Source organism: Beta vulgaris, chromosome 6 (genome assembly GCF_026745355.1).
Source record: "Beta vulgaris subsp. vulgaris cultivar EL10 chromosome 6, EL10.2, whole genome shotgun sequence".
NCBI classification, from domain to species: Eukaryota; Viridiplantae; Streptophyta; class Magnoliopsida; order Caryophyllales; family Amaranthaceae; genus Beta; species Beta vulgaris.
Window position 1 is genome coordinate 60,113,511 of NC_079207.1, and position 23,048 is coordinate 60,136,558.

The 23,048-nt window shown below is 34.2% G+C and overlaps 1 non-coding gene across 1 annotated transcript; it reads left to right on the forward strand.

Annotated features, from left to right (window-relative positions):
- The first annotated feature begins 370 nt into the window (after positions 1 to 370).
- LOC125499174 (small nucleolar RNA R71) lies at positions 371 to 477 on the forward strand. The gene has a single exon (XR_007275891.1). It is a non-coding gene; the product is annotated as a small nucleolar RNA R71 (small nucleolar RNA).
- The last annotated feature ends 22,571 nt before the right edge of the window (positions 478 to 23,048 follow it).

Sequence of the window (23,048 nt, forward strand, 5' to 3'; positions counted from 1 at the left end):
GACACTCTTGAGAGTTGTGCCCAGATATTCCACAAGCATCACATACATGCACATTATAGTTAGAAGCACTAGCCATCGCATTAACACTCATATGGGAGGAATCATTACCTAACTTCAGGGAGTCAATTTTCTGAGTTATTCGAGTAGCTAGTTGCCCAGACAGTAGAGAAATGGCTTCAACATCATGTTTACCACCCTTTTTCAAAGAGGAACGAATGGTAGAGGCTTGATTAGATGCTAGCTTCTCCAAAAGTTCATACCTTCCTCAATTGCTTTATCCATGAAGAACCCACCAGATGCTCCATCAATTACCCGTCGTGTATCTGCATCAACTCTAGTGTAGAAAATCTGACACAAGTACCACTGGTCCAACCCATGATGAGGACATAGACGCTGCAGATCCTTGAACCGCTCCCAAGCTTCATATAGAGATTCACCAGGATCTTGGGTGAAAGTAACTATGGCATGTCTCATATCTGCAATTTTCTGGTAAGGGTACCACTTGATGAGGAAAATCTTGGAAAGTTCTGGCCAGGTGGTGATGGTGGAAGGCAGCTTGTTATACCAGAACAAAGCTTTATCGCGCAGAGAGAAACCAAATAGAAGGAGCTTCATCTCATCAGGAGTAACACCAGCTTGCTTCTGAGTAGCACAACACTGTAAAAATCTCTGCAGATGCTGATTTGGGTCTTCAGATGGTAACCAGCGAACTGATTGTTCTGAACCATATTCAAAACATGAGACTTGATCTCAAAATTTGTAGCAGCAATAGTGGGCATCCGTACCCCAGTAGGCACGTTATCAGGAGATGGTTGCGCATAATCTCTGAAGGTTCGAGTAACATTCTCACCCATGTTGACAGTAAAGGTGAGGTGGGGTTTCTTGGTGTGGGAAGGTGGTGGTGGAAGGTGTCTTTTGGGAGGGTGTCCCTGCAGACAGCTTAGCTTGTTAGTTTTCTTTCTGAGTCTACGAGCGGTCTTTTCAATCTCTGGATCGAACGGGATGAGATTTGGAGATTTCAATTTCCTGCTCATACACCAAAAACACTAAAACAAACGTGAGATGCTCCAAAGAACAGGTGTTCTTCAGAGTAGAGGTTAGTTTAATACTATAATTCAGACAAAATAAAATAAACCGCTCCCCGGCAACGGCGCCAAAATTTGACAGGCTAAAGTCGTATCACCTAATCAAAAATAACCTAAGGTCCACTAACTAGTAGTCAGGGAAGTCAGGATCGAATCCACAGGGAGAAGTTATACTATTGTATCTGAACTCTAATATTATACTAACAAAATCAGATGAATGGTTGTGTACTAAGCTAAACAGGTAACAGAATTAAATATGAAGGTGTAAATATATCATAAAGTACTAGAATCATGGATCACTATGCATAATTTGGGAAATCAAGGATAAACGATAACCACCTAGTAAGTCAATTGTCTAGGGCACATGTAATTTCTCTCGAACATTACCTCCCTCAAAGATCACCCTGCCGCTCTCGCATAGTCAAGGGTCACTTTGCCTAATAATTGAAAGCCTATACGGTATCTCTCCTCTCGAAGTAGATTCAGTATTGCAAGGGTAGAAATATAAATCAGGCCTAACTTATAATCCTAGCATGAAGAATCAATCAAAGGAAACAATTGAAATACCAGATAATCAAACTAATCTATCAATCCCTTATTGCATACATATATCTCCACAATTCTAGATATAGAACTACTCACTCATAATCATGAAATCAATAACAAGAATCATATAAAAACTCATACTTGAAAACATGGCAAATAACTAAGAAAACAATATAGTTAACAATGGAAGAAATAATAAAGAAGTAAAGAAGAAAGATTACCGAATTATATTGAACTATGAATAAGCAAAAAGTTTGATCTTGAATTGAAATCACAAAGCAATAAATTAAGGTTCTTGAAACACTCTATGGAGAACACTAATAATAAAAACTAGCTCCGAGTTAATAATTCTGATTTTTCTATTTATACAAGCCCTAAAACAATAGAAGAAAATCTCGAAAGAAGGGCCCAAAATCATTAAAAGTTCGCGTCTCGTCAGACGCCCGATCGGGCCTAGGTCGCCCGATGACATCGGGCGGTCTTATGAAATGGGAGGCAGATTGCTGGAATGGCGCCCGATGTCGGGCCAACTCGCCCGATCGGGCGAAAGACCGAATTACGACAGGGCATAAAACGCCCGATTGGGCGCGCAGCAGAAGCATGAGAACTGGTATCTCGCCGATCGGCTGGGCCGCCCGATCCTATCGGGCCGGTCTAGTAATCTTCGTTTCTTGTCTTCCTTTGCTCAAAGTCCCGGAAATCATCTCGGATCTAGAAACTCGCATCTAACCCTCTAATCCACTGTGCAATCATGTAAAGTAGTGATAGCTTCAAAACCTACAATTCAATACAAAATAGCAACCACAACTAGATGGAGAGAGTTAGTACCAAATGGCTCCTAAGAGCACCATAATCACAACTTTTAGCACATAATTAGGGAAGAAAACTCTATATAAAACCATAACATCACCCGCCCCCTCCCCTAACAACCCCCAACGCCATCCCCAGTCCCACTCCCAACACCCCTTCCACCTTCCCCTTGTAGCCCCCCCCCCGGTACACACTTCCTCCTCCCCGCGCATCGTGCCCCTATGCCAAGCCCCTATGTAACAGCCCGATCTTTCGAGCTAATAGAGGAACACTCAAGCACCATAAACTAGAATTCAACTCTTAACTAAATGAACTCGATCGCAACGAAAAAAAAAAACCTTAATTACATCAATAGCTCCACTAAAATTCCCAAAGTTATATACAATGAAATATCACTAACTATTCCAAAATCAACTATCTAAAATACAAACTCAATCCTTAATCCACAAGATATTTTTATCTTGCTCTACTTTCAATTCCAATCTCACAACACCAAACCTGCAAATTCAGAGAAGAAATACAAAACAAACAAAATTTCAAAATGGGTGGAAAACTCATAACCTTTACTTCAACCCGTTATAAACGTTTTATTTCAAATCATTTCTTTCTGTACAACACTGGCATAGCTCATTCTCTTAAACAAATAGTGGCAAGTACATGATTTGGGCAAACGCTGCCTCCAAGGTTCGTTATGGAGTCCAGCAATACTACCCCCAAGGTTCGTTATAGAGCGTAGCCAATCATATCAAGTCAAAAGATTAACCATCCTCCACCCATATCACAACTAAAAGTTCATACTCCAACTCAAATAAAATAAGAATATTCGAAACATAATTAATTTAATAAATATATTCGTATTGCTCTTAAAAATAGGACTATTACACCCTACCCCTTCTTCTCTTCCTCTATCTCCTTTCCTCCTACCCTATTATCCGAGATTTCGAATTTTTTATTGTTTTTTCACTATTCTTCATAATTTCTGTTCCACCATGGTGAAATTGAAACTTTTTCTTGTTTCACCATGGTAGAATCGAAAATAAAATTTGGCTCCACCATTTTCCATTTTCACCTTGGTGAGGAAAAAATGGTTGGTGAAAATGAAAATTCGTTCACTTAATACTATAAAAAGAAGGGAAATTTTGATTTAATCAGTCCCAACTATGGGCATCCTGATAAAAACAGCCCTAACGATCACTTTTTATTGTTCAGTCCCAACTTTAACCACCTCTTTACACTGGTGGTCCAATTGGACTGGTGACTTTCTAAACAAATAAAAAACGAATTAAGCCTTATTTATTTTTTCACCTGTTTTCTCTTCTCCCTCTTTCAGTATTTCTCTCTCCTCCTTCCTTCTTCCCCTTCTCTTGCCACCCCACCACCATAAAACCACAACCGCCCAACCCCCCCCCCCCTTCGCACAACCTTCTCCCAGCCCCCATTTCGCAATCCTAGAATGCCCTTACTGATGCCACCCACCCTCTGACCCCGTTTCAAGAAAAAATAACCACCAATATAGTCATTTACCACCTATCTCTCCCTCGTTCTATAAGCGGCGTCAAATGTGACTCAATAGAATTTCTTGAAAACGCAGACATTGTTCAAAGACACAAAAACATTCAATTCATCTTATACTATCAACTTAATTTTGATTTTAATCTTTTTTTCTTTGATCCTAATGGAATTTCAATCAGCTATACGAGAGAGATAATCAAAGAGAGAGAGGTTTGAGAGAAGTAAATCCGACAGTAGTGGCGGCAAGTTCCTCCGGTGGATTTACGACGCCATTTTTAAGCATCAAGCTTCACAGTCCACACGACGACTTTTCTTTCCTTTGACTCCATTGACATAGCTTCGAGCTCTCCGCCACTGGTGAAGTTCAGTGTCACTAGAGGTTTCGGGGGCGGGGTGGCGGGGGAAAGGAAAGGGGAGGTGGCGGAAGGGGGCGGTTTTGGGGGCAAGGGCAGGGAGTTTTAAGGGCGGGGGAGGGTTGGCTGGAGCAGGGAATGGGTGGTGGGGGAGGGGTTAGGGGTTAGGGGAGGGGTAGTGGGGTGGAAGGGAGGGGAGGGGGTTGGGTGGCAGTGGAGAGGAGGAGGGAGGAAGAATATAGAAAAAAATGGCAAATTACCTGCTACAACAGGTTTCTAACCTACTGGGACTACTATTTTAAAATGTCTTTTAAAGGTGGGACTGAACAATAAAAATTGATAGTTGGGGCTGTTTTTATCAGGATGCCCATAGTTGAGACTGATTAAATTAATTTTTCCTAAAAAGAATATCGAGTTTTAATATTTTTGAGGTAAAACAAGTTAAGAAATACAAAATATATATAAAAATAAGAGTGGTGTTTAGTAAATACTACTGCCGATAAATTGTAAAACTCTTTAAAATAATCAACAATTTTCCCCGTAATGTTTTATGTGACAGTGATGGCTTGGGCTATGCTCCATCTTTTTATTAACTTATATTTAAGTTTTTTTTTATTACTTCCTCCGTTTCAATTTAATTGTGACATTTTTAAAATCACGCCTTTTTAGAATTTTTTTGAGAAGAGAGAGATAGAGAAAGAAAAGGATCACATGTGATAGGAGAGACATAGAGAGATGTTATTACCCAAAATAAAAGTGTCACAACTAAATTGAAACTTCCTAAAATAAAAAGTGTCACAACTAAATTAAAACGGAGGAAATGTTAGAAGTAATGCCGTAGAAAAATTATTAAAATATAAGAGTTTTCCGCTACTCAACTCAATTTAGTATTCGGTATCTCATAAGGGTACTGGGGATGGCTGGTAATGCGTCTTTGGATGGGGACCTTTGTGAGGCTAGCCTAGAGGATTTCTTCTTACCTATTAAATTATATTGATAAGAAAAAGTGCACTAATGGATAGAAACTTCTCACAGTATAACTTGGTCCAGTTACACGAGCAAAGCCCTTTTAGATTAGGGGGAAGAGTAAGGGAATCACATCCGGAAAGTACCTCTAATAGGATTTAATCATAGAGCTTGACCGCTATAATTTGTTAGATACAAATCTTACCATTAAACCAAGTACTACCTGGTGTGGTAAGTTTTTATATGTGATTGAGTACTTCTTATCATTTCCTTGATTTGTGAACACAACATACAATAATCTAAAGACGATTTAATGTTCACAAGAAGTGACATACTATGCCCAACCATGAAATATATGTTGTGGGTCTGGTCCCACTTTTAGCAGAAAATTTAAATAAACTTATGCTAATATATTACAACTAGTTTAATACTTGTACATAAATGCACGGGATGCTCATTGTTTGAGTTTATTTACAAAAAAATGTTAACATTATGTATGTCAATTACAGATGACAAACAAAGTCACATATAACTATAAAAAATGCATCATCGTATAATATCTAATAAAATAAATGATATGACAACTGTGAGTGACTATATGAAGAGATTGAAAGAAAAACTAATTCAATTCTTTAATAAATTTTTTTCGCAATACTTATTACACAATATGAAATACTTCCTTATATACAACATTTTTGGAAATATTTGAGTTACCACACTCTTTATCACATATTAAAATTTTCAACGTAAAAGCAAAACATAATAAAATTTTGCAATCTATTGTAAAAAAATTTATATAAAAAATATAACAAACTAATTACATCACACAGTTAGTATTATAAAAATTAGTTTGATAAAAATAACTTGTATTAGATATAAGAAAATAGTTCCCAATATTTTATTAATAATATTATATCAACTTTTGGAAGATCTTTTGTAAACGCACTTAAACGGAAAGAGGGAAGAACTTTAGGAAACGGAGGGAGTATATTGCAAAAAAAAATTGATTTTTTCGTGTAAATTAGAAATTCTCGGTTTATGTCTGTTGAATATAAATATATAAGTTATGTTCACATGTTCGATTAAAGAATTTTGAGATATTTGGAATTGAAAGAAGAAATTAAAAATCTTTTAATTTGTCAAAAATAACAAAATCGAAATAATTTCTTATTTGAGTCTTGGAAATGGAATTAAACCTTCAAATTTTTATGAGTTCAAGTAATTTTAGACAGTTTCTTATGAATTCTAGGATTATTTTTGCATGAATTCTAGGATTCATTAGTATTTTTTAAAATTGCTACTAATAAAAAAAATACTCCCTCTGTTTTTTTTTTTTTATCTTTCTCACTTTCTTGTGCACATCTCCCAACGCACATTTTTAAACTTAAATATCTTTCATTATATATTAGTAAAAATTATAACGATTGAATATTAATAATGTACTAATTGAGACGAATCAAACAAGATCCCACATGACTATATTTTTTCTTATAAATTGAAAAAAATTGAGAAGATTCTCTCTAAGTATGAATAGTGCCAAGATTCCAAGTGAGAACAATAAAAAAAACAGAAGGAGTATGTCTTTCATATTTACACTATTTATAATCTTATCAACATGCATATAGAAATATGTGAATATATAGACACTAATGTGACTTTTTTGTTCTAATTACAAAGTCCATGTATATAAATGTTATAAATATAATATGCAAACTGTTCGAATTAAAATATTAGATTGTTTTTTAAAAATTATAAGGGCATGTATATCCAAGTGAAAATCAATTCGAAGGAAAAATAAAAAATTATACAATTGTGGCAAAATTTGTGTGCAGTAAAAATATGATGATTTTTTATTTGATTTAATTGAAATTTTTTTAGGTTAACCTCAAAGTATAACACACCACCGAAAAATGGGGAAAAAAATTATTGTTTCTTTATTTTAGGTTATTGTAAAGTTTAAAATAATAACATCCCTATTCATTTTATGGTAGATTGTAAAGGATCATGATAATAAAATCCAAAATCAGGTCAGATTTGCTTTATTTTATATAATTTTACACAATAATATTTCATGGATGATCATTAGAGTAAGGTGCATATTTCATGTTTAACATCCCAAAATATCATAACTTTTAAGAGATTGAACTTTGGTTTTAACAAATTCATATCACTTGAGTAAGACTTTTCATATTACTTAAACCCATAAAAGAACAAAATTCAATTTAATGATAGTAAATTCATGTATATTTATTCTAAACATAGTAATAATTTTCCTTATTAGTATGCCAAATTCTTGAAATGTGTAAATAATATTTAGGACTTTATTGTTCTCATTATGTGAAATAAATTTTATACATAGTAGGAGTAAGGTCAATTAATACAACTTATTATTAAATATAATACTCCATCCGTTTCCTAAAGATCTTCTCACTTACTGTTCCTACATATACCAAGGAAAATCAAGTTGTGTGGGGCATGGTGTGAGTAAAGTAGGAGAGAGAAAGGGGTTAAGATAAATAAACAAATAAAAAGGGGTTAAAGTAGGAGAGAGAAAGGGAATAAAATTGAATTAATAATGTAATGGTGGACCATATGATAGTGACATGAGAGGGTAAATAGGGAAATTTGTTTTGCCAAATAAGGAATAAAGCAAAAGAGGGAAGATCTTTTGGAAACACCCTTAAACGGAAAGAGGGAAGATCTTTAGGAAACGAAGGGAGTACTACTTTAGAGATATCAACCATATCTCTTATTATTATTAAATGTAATTAGGTGAGTAAATAACTAATACATGACAATTATAACTGTATAAGTATATCTTTAGTGTATAAATTTTATAAAGTAAATTATTCTATGTATATAGCTTATCTCTTGATATGTTTGTAGTTTGATGGGTTTTTTCATTTAATTAAACTTTATTGTAGTTTGTATCTTTTTTTTTTTTTTAAAGGTTAGCTTTTTGTCTATTATAATTTTTTGAATTTTTTTCCTATGACATCATTAATTCCATTTGATATTACATATTCAAATTATGTGAAGCTTTAGGTAGTATATCTTAACCTTCTCTTTTATAAGTTTCTAAGATTTTCGTGTGATTATGCTTTTAAAAGATAAATATATCCTTCTGTTAATATTATATTGTTTAAGTATTTGTATGCTTAGAAACAAAAATAGCCTAAATCAATAGGTAGAACTTTTAATATTGACATATTTGATATTCCACCTAATAAATTAACGTACTTTAGTTGGGTAGTACTCCTTCCGTTTCCTAAAGATCTTCCTTGTACTGTTCCTACAGATATCAAGGAGGATCCATTTGTATGGGGTGTGGGGTGGGTAAAGTATGAGAGAGAAAAGGGTTAAGGTAAATAAAAAAATAAAAAGGGGTTAAAGTAGGAGAGAGAAAGGGGGTAAAATTGAATTAGTAATGTAATGGTGGACCATATAATATGGACATGAGAGGGTAAAAAGGAGAAAAAAAATTCCAAATAAGAAATAAAGTAAAAGAGGAAAGATCTTTTGGAAACGCACTTAAACGGAAAGAGGGGAGATCTTTAGGAAATGGAGGGAGTAATAATTAGTAATTGTATTTCGATAGTTCTTATTTTGTATGTAGTAATTCAAGTATTGTATTTATTCCTTTGTAGGTGGAATAACAAATATTTAAATATTAAAAGCTACTTATGTATTTAGTATTTATCTACTCAAACATTCTATCACAAAATAGTTACTTTCATTGGTAAAAATTAGGATCAAGAATTCAACATATAAATGACCAATAACTTCTTCAAAAAGCAACTCATCCAATAATATTCATTTTTTTTAAATGACAAAATTAGACATTTGTGCATGATTTCTTAATTAAAATCATGAAATTACTAAAAAAAATCAACATGTATAACAAATAAGTAATTATGTTATTTAACTATAAAACTTATTTTAAGGACTATATGTTAAGTTATGTAATTTGCAATAAATTAACTTTTTTTTATATTTATTATAAGAGTATCAAAATCATCATTTTGTTTTTATTCAAGTGGTTTTCTAATATTGTTTTATATATTCTTTGTCTGGGTTGGTTTTCATCAGGGTCGTTGGCATTATGGATTACCAAAGATAAAGAAGGCGTCAAATTTAGGACTTAAGACTGCAACCTATTTGCTATCCCTCATATATCTTTGTAATAAAAATGAAAAACTAAAAAAGGAAAGCTTGAAAATGCTTAGTTCCTTAATTACAGAAATAAGTAGGAGTCGGATTTTAAGGTGTATGATTAGATTTTCTACGATGATGAATACTATATGGGTAAAAAGTAGAATTCATTTAGTAATTAAACCAGAACTTTATTGCAAAATTTGCAAGAACACAAGGATAAGATGAATGAGTGGCACATTTGTGACTACATCTCTTCAAAAAAAGTTTGTACCTTTCAAGTTGAGCGTGACGAATGCAAATGTGATCGAGAAGTTTGTTACTTTTTGTTAAGCATGTTGTAGAAAAACAATTTAAAGTTATGGGTTTTGTTTACAAGCAATTGTTAATACTTTTAAACGTGTAAGTAATCGCAAAAATAACTACTCGTTGTACAAATTTCACATTTCTTTTACAATACTTTTAAACATGTAATTAATCGGAAAAAAAAAACATTTACTACATATGAGGTATAATGAAAAAAAAAACAAACGTTCTTATTTCATAACAAATCATAACCTTTAAGAGGTCAAAATACAATACTTAATATTAAAAATTGAAATTAAATAAGATAATTTTCTAAAACATGAATGATAAGAAAAATTGAACTTCTCGATGACACTTGCATTGTTCACACTCCACTTTGTCCCAATTGTTGGCAGAAGAATAATAATCAGCATTCACCCAATTGCTAAACTTAGTAGTATGAACTTCTTGTGTTTTGCAAAAAAACAAATCTACTTCTTATCCATATCGTATTCATCATCCTTCTAAGCACCACAATTTGATCTCCGTATAAGCATCACGGATAAAGGTACGAGCAACCTGAAAATAATTTACCAAAGTTAGCCTCAAATATTTAAATATATAAAATATGAAATGAATAATTATATGAACTTACTTCGTCGAAGTCCTCTGAACCAAAATATGAAGCGAGTATGTCAAAAATGTATCGCATCACAAAATAACCACACTCTGTGCCTCCTTGTTGTTGCAGCACTTTATCAAAAGTTTTAAGAAAATGAGAAAATTTACCGTAGAATGAGAATAAAGTAACCTTTTAATTGAATCAAACAATTCTATTATACCTCAACATGTTTCCACAAAAGCTTCTCCCAATGAACTTTGTAGCCGCTCAACTGAAACCTCCTAAAAGCACTATAACACAACATCAAATGATTTAGTCTTTAATTGTTGTATGTTATAATCTAATTCATATAAATTATATCAAACCGATCAACTTATACTATCATAGGCGTTCTAATCTTTAGCTTCCACTCCTTATGGAAACTAGCGAAATCGAAGGTATAAATTATCCCGGGCAAGGGACATATGACAAGGAGCATCCAATGATGGCTATTGCAAGATTGAATAACAATAATTACTTAAAAAATCACATATCATGCAACAATCAATATTTGTAGAACTATATATTAGGATAGAATATTACTCTTAAAAGATTGGCGCGAAGATGATACTAGCATCAAGCCTGACGAATCCCGTCATAGCATGCACAATGAACCTTGTTACCACCTCTGATGCATGCAAATCCGTGGCTGGGTAGGTGGTTGTACATGTGAAGGTGATGTAACATCATATGGTGAAGGAAAAGAAGGATATGGCCCGGTAGGTGGTTGTGTAGCTGGCTGAGTGGGCTGTGAAATCATCACATTCTGCATATATGTGGCGATGTCCTCCCTCCACCTTTCACTCATTTTCCGCATGAGTGCTTCCTCTTGTTCCTAACTCAATCTCCAATAGTTCCTACGAGGTACATACCAAAAGCCTTCGTATATCCAACATTATTCACGCCTCAAAAACCATAACAACGACCTGAATGATCTGGCTTCTCTCCAAGAGCCATAAAAGGGTGACTCTGTTACGTACCGGAATGAACTCACCCTTGGCTTGCTTCTCCTTGTACTCCAACTGCCCAAAAAGCAAGTTACAAGTAATAATGTAGTTAATAAATGAAAAAAATATTCATGTCAAACTAAAACTTAATTATAGTGATATACATACGTTTTTGCCAGCTGCAATCTTTGTTTCCTAAACTAGAATAAATCGATGTTTAGTAACAGGATCTTTCTTATGCATCGCGCACCACCAATCATCACCCCGGTTAATAGTGGAGACACCGAGGAGGATGGTGTACTAGATGATGATGCAGAATCAAAACTAGGTGGACCAAACTTCTCCTGCTTCCACAACGCTCTAGCATCCCCATAGCTCCTTTGACCTAGGTGCTGATGATGTGTGTTCTTTTTTGCACTCTCGAGCGCCTTTTCTCGCTTTTTCTGCAAAAAAAAAAGATACACATTAAGTTATTCGAATATAATTTAAATTAATAAAACCAAATTCATAATTAGATTATAAACTTACATAGCCACATCTGACGTCATATCCTCTTTGAAAGTGGCCCAATTCTCCTTCTTGATGTGCTTGTATACATCTGGTGGACTATCACCTAACTTCTCTTTCTTTGACCTAACTCTCGTCATTGTGATCCAACCAGATACCAATTTGCTCTTAAAATTCCTCCATCTAGTGTTCACAACAAACAAGTACTGCTTCTTATATGGAACCTCCTCGGGAATGTGAAACATATTCTGTATTCCAAAAATGGGCTAATATGGCTTATTTTGGTTCCAACATGTCTATATTTTGTATTACCAATAAAAACTACTATTAAACACATGAAAGTAAGTATATATGATATATTTGAGGTGTTTATAACTTAAACTAACATGAAACTATTCATATTCATTCATTTTCAAGGGAAATGGCCGAAAATGGCCGAAAATGGGCTAATATGACTTATTTTGGTTCCAATATGTCTATATTTTGTATTACCAATCAAAACTACTATTAAAAACATGAAACTAAGTACATATGATGTGTTTGAGGTGCTTATAACTTAAACTAGCATGAAACTATTCATATTCATTCATTTTCAAGGAAAATGGCCAAAAATGGACTAATATGGCTTATTTTGGTTTCAACATGTCTATATTTTGTATTACCAATCAAAACTACTATTAAACACATGAAACTGAGTACATATGATATGTTTGAGGTGCTTATAACTTAAACTAGCATTAAACTATTCATATTCATTCATTTTTAAGGAAAATGGCCAAAAATGGGCTAATATGGCTTATTTTTGTTCCAACATGTCTACATTCTGTATTACCAATCAAAACTACTATTAAACACATGAAACTAAGTATATATGATATGTTTGAGGTGTTTATAACTTGTGGCCGCTCATTACAATGGTTACGAGCCCCTTCCAACATCTCACCTAATCGATCATCACCAAACTCTTCATCCTCGGTGTCACTATTATCTCCGTTGTCATTTTCATCACCTACTACATCATCACCTTCAATCCTAACATGATCTTCAATCAGAACTTCATTTCTCAACCCTGACATTCGACATATAAATCTCTAATGAGTTACTAGTGCCAACATCAACATTAACCCTACTCTGAGTATATTTTCCCTTCCCACCATGCCATAACCAAATTAATTATAATACTCAACCCTAAATCCACGACGAAAAATATGATCCCTTATGGTCCTAATATCAGAAATCATATTCATATTGTAGCAATCAACACATGTGTAATAAAGCTCAGCCTCGCAAGTAAGTTATTGATGTTTTACAGCACGTTTACAAAACTCATTACGTATTCCGCTTTCGATACATCCAACTTCGATCCATTTCTAAAAACTCCAACACATACATACATACAAATTATTATCAAAATAAAAAATTCACATAACTCCAATACAACAAACTAATATGCAATGTGTGCTTCCATTGGGTCCTTATCACTGCAACCTAACCCATCCTTAAACGTCCAATCCCAATAGTGAATGCATGTATCATTTCTGATTCTAAGTAAATTTCGGTAGCATTTCCCTTCAGTTCTCCAAGTACACGATAAAGATAATTGTTTATCTTATATGTACCCGAAGAACAAATTAGGGAAATGACTAACCATATTTCACTTAGAATCAAAGAATCAACACACATTCACCACCTAAGGGAGATGTGACGTTTAAGAACAGTCCTAAAACGGGGACTATTCAATACTTACTCCTAATGAGTAAGTCTTGAACGGGTATCTAGGCAATATGATGTAGATAAAAAAAATCGCATTCAAGCGATTCCAAGTATTCACCAAACAATAATCGCATTCAAGCGATTTCAAGTTATCACTAAACAACAAGTACCAAAACATTCCTTAGATTTACCTTCCCCTCCCATTGGTGAATCTATCAATATAAAGGCATTGCATATCACTTTAAATAAAGAATTGCAAAAATGTCACAAAAACTTAAGCATAAACAATCTCGTATAACATTTTAGGGCATACAAAAACTTAAGCAAAAAAAATCACAAAATCAGTTTTTAATACTCAAATTTTATAACTAATCATATATATACTTTATACTAAGCGTTTTAAACTACAATTTAAGCCAAACTTTTCATTAACACAATAATTAAGAATTTTTTTAAAAAAACTAACCTAATATGACAAACCCTCGCCGGAAATTCGAGGAGAAGCGCTGGAGGTGAAGGAGTGGCGCCGGTGAAGGAAATACGGTGGAGAAGCGAGGAGAACAGACCCAAAATGAAGGAGGAGTAACGAATTAAAAAAACCCTCGCCGGTGAAACGTCGGCAGCAATCGCTGGAAACTCGCCCGCAACCAATCGCCGAAAACAAACCTTGCCAGATTGTGAGAGAGTGTGAGAGAAGAGAGAGAGACTTAGAGAATATCAAAAATAATGAAATCCCGCGTTCGTTTTTTGGTAAGTGAGAGGAGCAGCAAATATTGTTGTGGTTTCCCCAAGAAACCATAACAATATTTGCTATCTCTAGGTTCCCACAATTTTCAAAAACTATCCGTTGCAATAATCTTGTTGCGGTTTTGGGCGAAAACTGCAACAATATTGTTATTTTCTATTTGGAAAAATTGACAATAGATGTCTGAACTTTAGGCGATAATTTTTAAAAGGTTTGAACTATTGATTATCCTGTGTAGGTCCCAACTTTAGGGGGTATTAACTTTTAGCGAGCCTCAGTGACTTAAAACTGACGATTTTTTTTAAAATCTCACCTAGTTCCTACTTCCCTCCCTCAATTAACCCTTCTGGTGTGACCAAAGTTTTACAAGTTACGACCTATTAAGCCAATTTTGAGTCACTAAGGCCCGCTAAAAGTTAATACCCCTAATGTTGGGACCTACATAGGTTAATTAATAGTTCAAACCTTTTAAAAACTTATCACCCAAAGTTGAGACCTCTATCATCAATTTTTCCTTTCTATTTTTGCTTTTCTTTTTACGTGATATATTCTACTAGTGAAACGCTCTAACACCATAAATAAGAAGAAAAGTGTCGCGGTACACCAAAAATGTGGAGGGGAGAACGTCGATGGGAACTAATTGTCTGATACTCCAATCACCTGCACCAGAACCCCTAGCAACATCGCTTTAATAACATGAAACCTTAAGAAATGAGGCCACTCTTTTCGTCATACAATCTAGAAGTAATACATGATAGGGTAACATGAGAGGACAAACTTGGGGAGTGTAAAGAGGGATTTGTGTAATGGGAATGCTAGATTGTCAAAGTTCTCTAGATATGGTGGGGGTTATTTGAAGGGTGAGCTTGGGCCCAAGTGAGGTGATATAAGAAATTCATTTGATATGGTAGGCATGCCAAAGACCTCCACCACCATTTTGGCTTCTTTGTCATTGTAGGGTATGGTGGAAAACTGAAGAGTTTGTCCTCTAATACCCTCAAAAGTTATCTTCCTTTGGATGCTTGTTCAACACTGGAGCTGAGAGATCAGCAACATGTAAGGAGATACCTGAAAATATTAAGTAAAGAAATCAGTAATCAGTAACTTCTTAAAAAGTAAACCATATGTTACTCCGACTCTTCATTTTATCTCAATTACCCATGTTGGATCCTTGACACCTTTGACATGGGAAGGGACAATTCAAAAAATCATGGAAAATTATCATACGTCGAGTGCCAGTACACAATTACACAAATACTTTAGACCAAAAAAAAAAATCGGACCAAAAAAATTTATGGACCAAAAAGTTTTTCGATCTTTAAAATTTAATTTTTGGACCAAAAAAAATCGCACTTAGAAAATAATTTTCGGACCTAGTATTGCCAAAAAACAAATTCGACCTATATATAAAAATAATTATTCAAACCTATTTTTTTCGAATAAAAATATTTCTAATACTAATTTAAAATAATAATTGGGATTTTTTGTCAGAAGGGACCTTATAAAAGATTTTGGTTGTGAAGACAGACCCAAAAATAAAAAAATTGTCAAAAGGCACCTTTTAAAAAATTTTGGTTGTTACTTGGGACCCGAAAATCACTTTCCGGTAAAAAAGTCAACTTTCAGTCGTTGACCTACCTTTTTCACTTAAAAAAACCACTCTCTCTCCTAATTGTGATGCGTGAAACCCAAATTCTCCTCCCATTCCATTCTCCTCTTTTCTTTCCTCATTTTAAACCCCCCATTCTTCTCTCATTTTATTACCTCCATTAAAACCCCATCTGCCAAACTCAAAGTCCCTGAATTTATGGTGATCTACTCTCTGAATCTGATTCACTGTAACACAAAAAAGTTGGAACCACAGTAGCTCCTCACAATCAAAATTGAAAATCAGGAAGTAAGTGTCACAATCTCTAATTTTTCTCTATTTCTTCAACAAATCTACGGGGTTTTAATTCTAGTTTCTGTGTTTTTGGTTGTTGTTGTGCAACTGAGATTTTTTTCATTTTGTCAATGGAATTTTTTTTAATTTAGATAAAATGGCTTCCAATTCTACATCCAACAGGAGGTCATTTGGCTTAGTTTCAAATGGAAGTATGTTTCCCAAAGTATGTTACTGTGGAGAACCTATTGCTTATAAAACAGCATGGACTTCATCTAATCCAGGAAGAAAATTTGTGGCATGTCCAATTCATGACCCGGAGTCTAACTTAAGACACTACTACAAAAAAGGGCAAACATAACACCCCTAAATTAACTCTTATTTAAGCAACCGTTATGTAAAGTCTAAATTTAACGTTTTAACTGTAGAACTGTTATCTTAGGTTGTATTGATAATGTATTATTTAACACTTATCTTAATATGTGTTATCTTTGCTATGAAAATATTATGCGTGATGCTTTAATTTTTTTATGAGAATATAAAAATTGTTATCTTTGCTTTATTATTAATAAATAATAAATCTATCAAAATAATCAAATTAAAAAAAAACTTTCATGGCTAAAAACTAGGAGCACTAAGTACGTAATCTTGCATTTTGGCTCTAAACAACCGTTTTCAAGTTCTAAGTTATACGCATAAACCCTTCTTCTTCCTTATACGAACGATTCTTGAATTACTTGGAATTTCAGGCAGACAAAATTCCACCGGGAAAACGAGCATCATCACTTACTACCTCCGGCTCTCATCTCCGACGACGTTCCACCCACCACACCTCAATTCCATTGCAGCCGACAACGTCGAAAATTCATCACATGCGCAATTTCAATCTACCTAGCAAATCGTTTTGGGAGAACCGACTGCTACATCACAATTCGTAATTTCATTACAGGTAATTCTTAGTTTTCAAGTTGTAATTTTCACAATCAGTTTCCCTTTTTTCCCCCATTTTCTAGCTTTCTAGTCGGGTTCTTTTGGTAGGTTAATTTGGCTGTGGTACAAAAACCTTTTATCAATTGGAACCCCCTTATAACTCGTCCCTCCTTCCGATTTTTCTAGGGTTGTTCTTTCGATTGGACTTTTTGGGTGGAATGGTAGAAAAATTAAATGGAGGCAAAATGAGGAAAGAAAAGAGGAGAGTGGAATGGGAGAAAAATTTGGGTTTCACGCGTCACAATTAGGAGAGAGAGTGGTTTTTTTAAGTGAAAAAGGTTAGGTCAACGCCTGAAAGTTGACTTTTTACCGGAAAGTGATTTTCGGGTCCCAAATAACAACCAAAATTTTTTAAAAGGTGCCTTTTGTCAATTTTTTTATTTTTGGGTCTGTCTTCACAACCAAAATCTTTTATAAGGTCCCTTTTGACAAAAAATCCTAATAATTGTTTTAAAAATTAATTTAAACACAACGAATAACGTGTTTCAATAATAAAGTGATCAATTCTAAGAAATTCATAATTAGCTAGTTAGTTGGGCACCTCATTTTTTTTAAAAAATAACCTAAAGCTCCCAAATAAATAGGATTCACTCATTAAACCAGCTTTTTACAAGACTTTGGTATATGATTTCTTCGTACACTTCGAGGCAATTCCAACAGTTGGGTATATGGACTGTGTTTTTTTTTTCATAAGGGACAGAAATCAGGCTAAGAAATATTCTTATTCTTTGCGATTGTCTGAGGATTCCAAGGGATGTGAGCGCATATCATCTTTTGTCTGGATTGGTTCGGTTCATCATCGATTTCACTCACGTCAGGCAAACCATAGATTGTATTATCATTCAAGGAGGTATTGCCAAACTTTTTGATGGCTAGTTGAGACTTGAGAGTAATGCTGAGGTGAAAGTCATGGTGTGGATTCGAGCCTTTGATGGTGTTCGTACTAGAACATGAATATTTGTTGAGTTATTGCACCAAGTCGACCTTGACCTCGAAGTTGACCTTCATAGTAACTGGATACAACAATTAAAACTTAAACGTATTAAAATATGAATGATAATAATTATAATTTTCGACTAAATAACAAATAAAATAAAACAGAACGCTGAACTCAACAAAATAAAGTTTCGAAAAAAAAATTGACAAATATATATATAAAAAAATGAACTAAATAAAATATTTTCAGACCCAAAAAAATTCGCATCAATAAGAAATTGAAGGGATATTTAGAAGCATACTTCACCTTCAACCGTTCTTTCGATCCACTGTTTTTTGTATGGCTTAGGATGTCAATCAATGAGAAATTGGCTCATTACAGAGCACAAAACATATTCTGTTATATAACAAGCTCGTCCCAAACTACTCGAAATTTAGAGAAAAATAGAGCGCAAGATTCGAGAAACTCGAGTAAATTAAACCTAATTCCAAAATAAAGCTAAAAACATCATAAGATTAAACATTTAGAAGAATGGAAAAAGCGGAGATGTAAGAAAACATACGAGGAGAGAGAGAGCGGATGCGATGAGAGAGAGTGAAGGTGCAATGATGACAGAGGTCTTTGGAGAGAAAGGGTAACCAGTTCGATAAGAATTCGTAACGGTGAAGAAATTCGTCGGCAGAAGTTTGAGGATCACACACCTTCAAAACTCGATCATTTAAATTTTTCTCCCCTAATTCGCATCTCCTTCATAGAGCCCAGAAAAACAAATTAACCAACGGAAATCGAGAACAAAGAAAACATAAATAGTGATGTAGATAAAAGGAAGTTGTAGCTAAAAAAAATCGTAAAAATCATAAAAGGAGAAGGTGGTGCGTCACGTGAAGGTTGCGTGGGTTAGAACTCGGCCAAGTCATGTGAGGAGCACGTGTGTGTGAAATGAACAGTAAATTTCAAACTTTTGTGACTCATAGCACTATTCAAATGAATAGTGTAGTGAACTCCAACTTTTAAAAGGTCTAAGACTAAGATTAAAATGAACAGTGTTGGTAAGTTGGACTTTGAAAAGGTCAAAGATACATATGTGCGGAAACTACTTTAAATACAATCTCCGACCAGTGGATTATGGGCTCTGAACATAACAATTGTAAGGAAAACCTTGAACTACATAATTATATCAACTACATACCCAAAATAATACAATCAAAACATGATAAGAAACATTCTCAACTAAATATCAATTACTATAATACAATCCGAAACCTGATATGGCTTCTACAAAAAAAGAAAGCACCAAAATCGTCCCCATTCTAAGTATTATAACCATAAATTCGGAAAATAGTAATTAACATGAAAGAAGCAAGATTATGCACTCAAATTAAATAGTCAAAATTGCAAAAACCAAAAACCAAGCTAAAAAAAAGAGCTAGGAAATTTGTAATTAACTTTTTCATAATCATATCAAAAATTCAAATGAAATCGCGAAACACGAAACACAACGAAATATGATAAATTCAAATATTGCAATACGCCAAATGCAAACCAGATAATCTAACTAATTTACTAATCAACATTTAGTACATGATAATTTCAACAAACTTTAAACACTGTTCCATGTTCAAATTGTGCCATTGTGGTATGAAACTTCACAAAATTCCTAGAGAAAAACATTGAACAGACTTTTAAAGGTGGGTGGCGATTGAAGGAGGAGAGACGATGTGCGTGAGTGAAAATGACATGCTGAAATGTTTTCAGTTTCTAGGGTTTTGGTTTACGAGAGAACAGACAAATGGAGGACAACAAAGAATATGTACTTGTTCCTGGATAATATAAATTGAAAATTACATGAATGTCCATTTTTTTTTAAAAAAAAAACCACTTGAAAATTAGAAAATGAGAAACTAAGGTACCTTGCAAGAAGAGGGATCAAGACACGACCCCTAAAATTCGATCAAGACATCACCAAAAAAAATATCAGAAACTGAAAACTGAAAATGTATCGAAATCGTGGTCCATACATTCTTTCAATTCGAATTAGAGCAAAGTCTTTGAAAAGGGAAAAGCGAAAAAATCTTAACGAAAAAATCAAGAACGCATATGAAATTAGGGTTTCATATGGGAAACAAGCAACAAAAGATGCAAAACAACAAACGTAAAACAACAGATTCATTAGTAGGGAAAAAAGAAGCAAGATCTGATTCCATACTCGCAAATTTCACAGTGAAAAAAAAAAAACAAAATAGTAAAAATTCAATCAATACCTCAACAATCGAGATGAAGATGAAGAAATCGAGAGGATCAGACGATCGGTCTTTGCTGATCTCCCAAATTACATAGTTCTCTGCAAAAATTCTAAAACCAAAACCCTAATTTCACAAATCAACCGTAAAAGTACTCAATTTCAGATCAACTTCACCCAAAAATCATCAAAGATATCAATATAATAGTAACGAAATAATTACCAGTAAAAATTTAGGGGGGAATTGACACATTAGAAGAGAGATGTAAAGAATACGTGAAGAAGAGGAGAGAGGAGAAAAGGAGAAGAGAGAGAGTAAGAGAACTTGTGGCTCTCACGGAATTGGCCACATTTGGTAATCACGTGGAGGACGCGTGAAGGCTTGAAGCTTGCCCCATCACGCGAGGTGCACGTGCAGCGGAAATGAACAGTGAATTTCATGGTTTCGTGACTGATAACACTATTGAAAGGAATAGTGTATCATCTCCAACTTTTAAAAGGTCTAAGATCTAAGAAGCATTCAATACAGCGAGCATAGAAAGTTGTTTAAAGAGAATGTTAGAAAGTAGGATGTACAATCTATATGAAGATATTTGAGCTCGAATTAAAGCCATGAACCATGTTATCATTTAAGCATTTGAAATTATCAAGGACAAAAACTATTTGCATATCCAAGATCGAATATAGGCAAAGAGTATGTAGTAACATACAACAAGACTTGAGAGCAATTCTTACCTACATCTTATCAAAACAAGCATGACGTTGCTGTTCAACATACTTCCAACTGCCAAGAACCTATATCTGCAACAATTACTTCTTAGTAACTGGAAACTAAATAGGAAATCAGAAAGGTTATAAATTTAAAAATCGTCTTGCCCTATTAACTTTAACATACTAAAACCTTAAAACAAAATCAACAAAATCACCAAAATCATAGTAAAAAAATAAAAATAGATGCAAATACTGGAAAACAAAATCACCAAAATCATAGTAAAAAAATAAATAAAAATAGATGCAAATACTGGAAAACAAAATCACAAATAATCAGGAAACTCATCAAGAATCAGAAATACCATGATAACGTAAGTACCAAGCTTAACCCCATGCCGGAAAAGTTTGGCAGAGAAGAACGGGAAGCTCCATTATGTTTTTCGATAATCACTACAAGAAAATAGATTCTGGGTGACGAAATTGAAACTTAAAGGTGACAAAACAAAATGTTGTGGCCCATAGTTCAAAACAAGGGCAACGAGCTGTATTTGTAGCCCTTAGTGTAAATTATGGGTGACTAAATTCATTGTTGTTGCCCAAATTCATATTTGGGCAACAAGATCAGTTTTGGGTTGCCCATTACCAAGATTAGGCGACAGAACTTTATATTTTGTTGCCCTTGTGTAGTAAATTGGCCAATTCAAATTATATATTGTTGCACAAGCCTGAAGGAAAATCGCGAAAAAGAACCCGCTAATATGTTCCCACGAAATCATGTACTTTGTATTTCACTTGTTCAAGACATCAACTGCTCATCTCACAGACTCACACACACCCTCTTCGGTCTGCCAAACTCTCTCTTCTTTTCCAGTGATTTGCTGCTGCTTCCTGCGACTTGTTCCTGCTTCCGGCGACTTGGTCCTGCTTCCGGCAACTTGGTGCTACTTCCGGCGAGATTATAACGCTTTTCAGGTGACGTTTCTTTAGGTAATTATGGGAAAATTTGGATTTGTGGATCATTCGATTGAGGAACGAATTTCTGCTCTACAGTTTGCCCTAACATGTTTAATTATGGTAGGTGGTGAGTCGGGCGGAGGTCAGTGGCGAGGCTAACGGCAATTTTGGCATCAAGGTAACTCACGAATCAAACTCTATTGGTTACCTATATTTGATTGATTTATGGGTTACTGTTTCCCCTGAATGATGTTTCTTTATTGAATTGATTTTCTACGATTTCTTAGATTTCTGGGTTAGTTAAGTATTCAATTCCCCATTGTGAAATTTTGGGTCAAAGCACTAAGCTTTAAAAGGTTAAAGGATATTACCTTCCCCCAATTCTGATGTATTATGGGGTATTTGGGATCGAATTGCGTATAATATCATTACCTTTATGAGTCTTTGTACATTATAATGTAACATAGTTTGTTAAAAGATTCTCAATTATTTAGTAAAATTAGAAGGATTAATAGCATGTATCTAATTTGGTAAGTGCATATTCATGATTCGTAATCACCTGAATGCAACCCCAACAAACTAGTGCAGACTTAAACATAAAATACAATGGATTATACTTCTAATCACCTGAATGTGGGGCTCTGTAGATAAGGGCTCTGGATATAATACAGTGGATTAGACCAGTGCAGACTTAAACATAATCACCCAAATGTGGGGCTCTGGAGACAAGGGCTCTGGATAGTTTAACCTATTTTTGCAGAGATCATGCATCTTTATTCATTGTGAGATTACAACATTGCTAATAATTCTATAATACAGTGGATTCGTCTCGGATTTGGTGGTAGTACATGTTTGTCTGCATTATCAACCATAGATGATAAAGAGAGAAGAAAGAGATCATCATTCATAATTACTATATAATAGAGGTATCAATCTTTACAAGTTTAGTCAAATGTTATGTTTTTCATGTAGATAGTGTGGTGACTTATCAAATATATTTGTGCAAGTAAATTAAAGGGGAAATAAACTTAATTACTTCCTAGATGGGACTTG